Raw genomic sequence first — 8,751 nt, 5'->3', positions numbered from 1 at the left:
TAACTCAGTATTTGTGCCATTAAATTATTTTTAAAAAGAAATGATATGTTCACAACATTTTTACAATATTTTTACAACAAATCTTAAGTGGAATGATTGTTAATGGTTGCTATGAGTGGGCAAAAAAATAATTTAAATTGTAGATTCAAATTGGAACCAATAACAACTAATCACCTATAATTTGTTGTAAAAATATTATGAATGTAACACTTGTCATTTTTAAATTGGTACCTATTTTAACCGTAAGTGTTAGGTATGAAACTTAATAGTATTTAAATTATTAAAAAAAAAAATTTCAAAAGTTCAATGATTTCTGCAACCGACAACCAGGAAGGTTTCAAGCTCCAAGAAATTTTCATCCATTTTGACATAAAAGAGACCTTTAATCGGCCAGCCTTTAATGCCGGCCAAATATTTCAACCATCTGATGCGTATGGGCGAAGCTTGTACTCAAAACTAGTCAAAAGGGACGGGGAAAAAAAATCCAATTCCAGTGGTCAAACTGTTTGGTATGATCCAGATGGTTATATTCAACCAGCCAAGTATCAAAGCCATGGCATTGGCAATGGCAATACCAATAAAGGTATTGTCGCTGGAGAGGTTATATTCTATGGACACAAATAACGTCACTTGAGGCTATATCTTCCTCCAATGTGAAATAATGGCAATACCAATAATTGTAGGACCAGGGCGGAGACAAGGAGGTCAATTGTCCTCTTAACCCCACCCAAGGTTTTTTAATTAAAAAACATATATTTTTCAATTTGTTAATTTTTTTTTTGAAATGACAATTTTTTTTTTTATAAGTATTCCAAACTCTTAGTCAAGAAATGAAATTTTAATATGGTATATTATCGAAATATCTCCTAACTAATGTGTTTATTTTTAAATGTTGTTTTTTATTTTTTAAAAAAAATATTTTTTTACAATACATACTTTATGAGGTTATCTGATAATTGGAAATGAAATGTAAGATTTTAAAAAAATTATACTTTCAAATTGCTTTAAATTGACTCTAGCCACTGTATATGGTCTACTTCAATTAAATTGACTCTAGTCACTATATATGAGTCTAAATCTTCTGTCTCATTCTTCCTACTCTACTTTATGTTCCATAAAAAAAAAAATATCACATGTCCACCTATTTAATTTAATGCTAAATTTATACATTTTATTATTTCAATTACCTAAATTAAATAAAAAGTTAAAAAAAAAAAAAAAAAAACGCATAATATTCTTACTGCCCCCACTACCACCTTCACCAATCGCCACTATTAAGATTCCAACTAACCACTACCACCAAGCCCACCAACTCATGTGAAACTCGTAACTCTTCCACTTTCATCCCTCTCAAACCCATGAAAAAACCCACTTAACACTACCGCACTACCACCCCTCCCTTCATTTCTCTCCATTTCAACAACCAAAATAACCCTATAAGCTTTATATTTCAAGATATACATTTTGGTTATAGATAAAAGGGGAGACAACAATTAGGTTAGTATTACGCCTATTAGTGAAAAAACAATGTTTGGAATTCTTTTAGTATTCGAGCAGAGATTGGCAAATATTGGTGGCTGATGCCCATGTGTTAGGAAGAGTAACTAAGCTAGGTGGTTTTGTTTTTTTAATGGGTTTGAGAGGAATGAAGTGGAAGAGTGATGGGTTTCGATGGTGACTAGAGGTTGTAATGGCTTCACTGGAATCTTGATAGTGGCTGCTAGCAAAGGTGGTGGTGGGGCAATGAGAATCTGATGGGTTTTTTTTCCTTTCTATTTATTTTACATAATTGAAATAATAAAAGGCATAAATTTAGCATTTGATTAAATAAGTGAACATGTGGCATGATTTTATTTGTGAAACATAGAGGGGAGCAGAAAGAATGAGACAGAAGATTTGGACTTGCTATATATACATGCAACACACACAAATAAAGGGGGAAAAGGTTAAGAGTGAAGAATTGAAGGTGCTCTTAGCTGATAGAGACAAGCCTTAGTGTAGACACGGCAAAATGGTTCAATATTCAACGACCCGACCTAAATCGAAGGATGCAATCAAATTGAAAGATGAATGATTGAGGCATTTTTTTCTTGAATAACGCGATAAGTAAAGATTTTTTGATATCAAATGACAAAGTACATACCAAGATAATCTAGTTGTAGTAAAGTAAAAAACATGTATTTGAAATTATAGACATAAATGGTAATCATTGATAAGTATGAAAAGAGTGAATCCAAAGTATATCAATGAAATTGACATAAATTATGGATGATTATGCCTATTTTTTAATAGTCCATAGCCAAAATAAAAGATAATATTTCCTTAAGTATGTGTTGCTTAACAATGGCATGATATTTACTCAAAAAAAAAAACAATGACATAATATTCATAAAAGATAACATGTTTTTTATAATTATATAAAATGGACCATATATAAATAAGTAAATAATCAAACTTTGATTTATATTCTCAAATTGAAATAAAATGTTAACAACAGTGTATCTAAAATTAAACAACTATTAGGATATTTTTCAAGATATTAGATTATGAAATTAATTTTCAAGATTGCAAAACAAGTTTATATATATATATATATATATATAAAATAAGTTAATTTAAATATAATTATGTATATAATTTTTTTTACAAGCACAGTTTTTTTTTTTTTTTTTTTTTTTTTGCAACATAAGGTGTTCATGTGAACACTGAATGCCCGACGTAAAGCCGCCACAGTGACGTCATCATGTTTAATCTGTATGTTTGCAAGATTTTGAATCGAACTTGAGGGTGAAGGTCTCAATCATAGCAGCCATCACCTGTATCTCACCTACTAAATGACCAACCTACTCGTGATTGAAGCTCCATCAAAAGCGACTGACAACCCCCTTTCTATTTAGATGCTTTGATTCTTTTTTCTCCTTTTGAAGGCCTAATTCTTCAGCAAACGTCATGTTGAGGGCTGTCATAGCGGGGATGAAGGTGGGGTGCGATATCTAGAGTATTGCACATTATGTAATTATTATCAATGATTAAGATAGATAATTGCAAAATGTAACTTTTAATCTTAACTAGTGATTAAAAAAAATTAAGTAAAAAGTAAAAATTTAAAATGTGAAATGTGAAAAAAGTTTGTGTGAGAGAGAGTAGGGTGAATTGCACCTGGTGTATTGCTCTGAATCCTAATCCTACTAGCAGCAATAAGCTTTGCTAAAGTACCATATTTGTTTTAAACTAGTCGCTAATATTTAATTAATCAACCTTGCATTAAAAGAAAAGGCTAGTTATATAAATTTTTAGTTAATCAACCTCACATTAAAAAAATGGGCTAAAAGAAACAAGAAAATGCTGATTTTCCCACCAAGAAAAAGCTAAAAAAGGAAAGGGGAAAAAAAAAAAGACATTGAAAAAGAAAGAAAGAAAAACCTACTTTTTTTTAGAAAATAATGTTGAAAACTAAAGCAACATTAAAATAATAAGAAATCTATTTGCAAGAGATTGCAACCTTTGTATGTTTACTTGGCTCAAGTTCAAAATCCGAATTCAATTTTGAAACAATGAAAATATACTTCATATTAATTGTAAATCAATCTCACTACATAAATTCATTTTTCGCTCTAATGTATTTTGTAGATCAAATACTGTCAAAAGAATTCCAATAAACACTATTGCCACATCTATATTTGTTGTGGGCATTTAATTTACATAGAAGCCAATAGCAACCGCAATAGCTATCACAGTTGCTCAATGCTATGACAATCTAGATCCAAAGATTCTCCTTCTAGAATCTCATCTCTTTTCTTTAAACATGCACATCAAGATTAGTGAACATGCATCCCCCTCATCTTCATGGAAGAACAAAAGAAAATGAACTTGATAGTTGTATATTTATTGGTTGCTTTGCAAAGGAACACCACTCCTTCAACTGATGACATAAGCATAGCTTATACATAATAATCACCAAAGGCAATGGTGAAATTGACCAAAACATCAATTACAGATCTGAAAATAACATGTATACATATACCGTATAAGAGGTTAATACTCACTGATAATTGTCCACAAAACCGCAAGAAAAAAAAAAAAAAAACTAACAACAACAACAACAAAAATACGCTTTACAAATTAATGCCAAGTGCATGATATTTCCAAATGATCTCTTACGCAACCCCTTTTATGCTGGCCATAAACTAACCAATTTTCTAAATCAAAACCAATCCACCACAATATCAAAACCGAAGTCATATTTAAAATCCAAATTTTAAAAAGGGAAAACAAAAACCATACCAGTGAATGTATATAGAGGGTTATATATAGAAAAGGACCCAAATTAGGGTTTCAACCACTATAAAACCAATTCTAATTCAAAACCAAATCTACCACAATTACATACAATGCATTTAGTGAGTCATTGTGGTGTAATGCATGGACTTGTTTGATAAAATATGTCAAAGTATCTATTTCACTTGAAATCAGACCCAAATGTCTCAAGCTCCTCCTCTCTCAAATCAGTCTCTCTCTTAGATCGATGTCTCTCTCAAATCGGTGGGTCTCTTTCAATCAAATGGTGATTGCTGGGTTTTGCTCTCAATTGGTTTTGGTGTTTTGGATTTGAGATGTTTTGGTGTTTTGGTGATGGCTAGGTTTTGGTCTCGCTGGGTTTATGGCTGCCAAACATGTTATTTGAAGAAGAACATGTTCTTCATGTTCTTCCAACAAGATAATGAAAAAAAAAAAAAAAAACCCTAAAAACTAAAATTTAGAAAAAAAAAAAGGTTTAGAATTTTTTTTAATTGTTTTATCTGATGTAGCATTTTTTTTTAAATTAAAATGTTGACATGACATTTTTAAAATGCTAAATACAATTTTTAATATTATTTTAATGGCCACATTAGCATTTAGTGTGCCAATAGTGCACTCCATCGGCCAAGTAAGCAATTTTCATTAGTGAGTTGATGATAAGAACCAAAATGGAACGCGTTTTCCATTTTATGGACTTAAAGCGGTAAAATAGAAAAATATAAACCAAAATAGAAATGAGCCCAAAATATATGGACTGAAAGCGGTAAAATAGAAAAATATAGACCAAAATTTTTAACCTAAAACCCATGAATCCTAAGACTTTAAAAACCACTAAATCAAGAATTTTTGACATATTCTCTCTCAAAGCCACATAAACCTTGCTACAGTTGTTTTGTGCCAAATCATCACTCTAACACCCGTATGACCTTGACTCTTGATACATAAACCATCACTTTTATGTGGCTTCCTAAAAATAATAAATAGTGACATAAAATCAAAGTTATCAATAATCCTGAAGGTGAACATGATCATAATTATTATTTACAAAAATGAATACACAAAATAAGAACTTGACTAGTTAATCAAGAAATATTAAATTCGGAGTATAATCATGTGTCAGATGGGTGAAACTTGGAGGAATTTATTATTATTATTATTATTATTTGAGAAAGTGGAGGAAAAATTTTAATAATATACTTGTTTATTTTTATTTTCTTGCTGACTGTAGGCATGTTAAAGTGCTAAGGCTTATCCAAATCGTTCAAGCTTCAAGAAGTTGATTAAATACATATAATTCGAGTGATGGTTTAGCATTTTTGTTAAATAATATTTCAAAAATAGAGTTCTGTCATTGAATTGTTCCTAATGCAAAAGAATATATATATATATTAAAACAAGATAGAAATTCTAGTTTAGAGTAATTTAAATGTATATGTGTGTAAAACTCTTTCTTGAAGACTTGAATTCCGATTATTACTCCGTACACTCCACAAGCACTTATACTTGTGGAGTAACTATCGCACTGACTAAAGCAAAAAAATTAACTATATTATTATGGAAATAATTTCCTTGCAATTAATGCTCATGCATGCATGTACGATTTGCTTAATTACATAATAATATCTATAATATTTCTCTATAAATAATAATGTCCATAGCTGCTCTGCGTGATTTTAGGAAAGATGCTTCGACACTACATACATGATTAATCTGGTCGTGATGGATACAAACGTATTAGGATTAATGGTCAAATACATTTCGAACAAAATCATATATTATATTATATATGTTTTTGTTAAAAAAAAAAAAAAAAAAATTATGTATGTTTTAAGCGTTTGAAGTAACATCCGTTAGAATTAAAGCAATTTACGCGCAAGTATCACATATCTCAAAAATATGCCCCTTCCGTTAACATCCTTTACAATGTTGCAATTAACTCATCCATAAATGACATCATTCTGAACATAATTTTTTTTTTTTTTTTTTTACGATATTTCTAAAAGGATTGACAGCAAAAAATGTGATGGACCACAAAGTAGAGGGACATAACTGTTTTATTGATGATGCACGAAAATTGACAGTGAATTGATCGCTCCTAATCGCACTAATGGGTTCCTAAAGAATAAGAAAACAAGAACCGAATAGAAGGTACAGATGGGGCAGCGGCCAAAAATCCTTCGAGGGTTAAGCCAGTAAATGAGAAATCTCTAAGAACTTTATAGTGAGAAAGTTAGGGATTTTCTACGTACCTGGGAAAGGAGGAGGCCTGTTGCTTATATAGTGATGTGGAAGGGACCTAGATCTCAGGAATACAGGGATTTTACTTATAGGGAGAGGGTGGAGTTATTGCCATCAAGATCTTGAGGATACTCTCTATTCTGGGAAGGTGAAAATCGTGTGGTAGGGTCTTTGTGTATGGTGTGCAAGATGTTTCCATATAAGAATATGCATGTAGAGTACGTAAGGCCACGTAGGACTCATCGGTATGCTTCTCTGTCTGTCAGGGTCATCCATTGTCTTGGTAGGGAGATGTACCTGTCAACTTCACATGGATCTGTTCGCATAGTCGTTAGCCTTTTATTGGTGTAAGGTACAAGGTCTCGGATAAATTCTTTTGAGACTGACAGTTCCTTTGGGGCCAACGATTCTCTTAAGGCCGTCGACCTTTTATCGAAATGATACCCTTTTCGTGGTGGGCTCTATCGTTTAAGAATCATGATCTTATTACAAAAATACCCTTATTAGCTACCCCCTACTCCGCAGTTCCGTCAGCTATGCCTGACAGGTCTTGGAGTAATAAGGATTTTCTATGGACATTTAATTGCGCCATTAGTGAGGTAGGTAGCATTTACAATGAATGCTAACTGACACGTGGCACTTCTTGATTGGCCTCATTTCTAATCAAAAGCGTCGCTTCGTATACTGCTCTCCTTCGTCCTATAAATAATTCCTCTTCCTTAGATTTCACTTTTTACTTTATTTTCATCTCTTGAGAGCTGTAATCCTAAGCTGTTCCATTGTTGTTTTCGTGTTCATCCTTCATTTTGACTAGCGAGCAACTGTTGACCCCCTTCTACATAAGTTTTCTTTTCTTTTCTTCAATTATTGTTTTTCTAGCTGGTCATCGTTTTTAGAGACCTGTCGGACAAATAGGTTCTTTGAATACATTCACAGCTTGTAGGTGAATAGATGTCAGGTGATAGAGAAGCAACGAGTGAATAGTCGTCGTCAGTCTGTGAGGGTGCAGGCTACGACAAAGTTTATCAGTCGAGACATGAGCCCATGAAGAAAAAGGTGATGGTGATGAGGGAGAAGGTAATAAGGAAGGTGACGAGGCTGTAGGTGAGGTAGAAGGTGGTGTTCATAGACCCTTCATCCTTCCCCTGATATGGACAATGAATGACTTCTACCCAACCATGTTCTTGAAGCTTTTCAACAACCTTCACAACCGTTATCAAATTCCTAAACACATCCCCCTACATTTGCCAAAGAAGTTTGAGAAGTGCTACTCAGGTAGAACAGCAAACGTCGGCATGTATGATGCCATGTTTACCGCTAGTCTGAGGCTACCGCTAACGGAGCTACACCGTCAGCTTGCTAATTATTTAGGCTTATCCATCAACCAGATTGCCCCAAATAAGTGGAGGATCTTCATCGAAGCTGAAGTGATATGGGGCCAGTTGAGTGGTGGCAACCATCATCTCACCCTTGACGAGTTCTTCTACTGTTATAGGCCTCAGCAAATATACTCGTCGAAGGATATTTATCATTTTCTGGCAAGAAAACCATCATTTAGGTTGGTGTCAGACATGCCTGACTCCAATAGGAATTGGAAAAATAGGTATTTCTTTGTATATGGGACGAATTGGGTATGTAAACCCTAAAAGTGGGATAGCATGTCTGGCGGGTTTGATAACACTTGAGGTGTTCTAAACGAGTCTGGTGAGTCGTCGACATTCATTTTCTTTTTATCCCATCAGTTTTGATTATGTAACTGACCTATTACTTTTGATTTTTTTCAGCCCATGCCCGTCCAGAAATAAGTGAAGAACAGGAGAGTTTTCTCAAGCGAGTCTAGGCAATTCCGCTTAAGCAGAGAAAGTGGAAGGATTTGGTCATGCTTGACACCCTCCACACTTTCTATGGTGGTTTAGAGCCAACGATCGAAGCCCAACGGTTAGACACTTTTGTTCGTCAACGTAAGTTCCCTTATGTCCATCTGCTTATCTTTTTGATAGTTTATTCTAGCCCATCCATTTTCCTTATATCTTTCGCTGTTTCTTGTTAGAGATGGATGCTGAAAGGTAGAGGGCCATGATATAGAAGTCAGATGCTGCTCACCTTAAGAAGCAAGGGGAGGCATCGGCCTTTAAGGTGACGCTTCCTTCTAAAGCTGCCCCTAAGAAGAGGGGCACAGACAAAGATGACCATCTTACCAAGAAGGTAATGGGT

The sequence above is a fragment of the Quercus robur genome, chromosome 5 (genome assembly GCF_932294415.1).
Source record: "Quercus robur chromosome 5, dhQueRobu3.1, whole genome shotgun sequence".
Lineage (NCBI taxonomy): Eukaryota > Viridiplantae > Streptophyta > Magnoliopsida > Fagales > Fagaceae > Quercus > Quercus robur.
The sequence above is the reverse complement of the archived record's forward strand: the minus strand, read 5'-3'. Positions refer to the sequence as shown.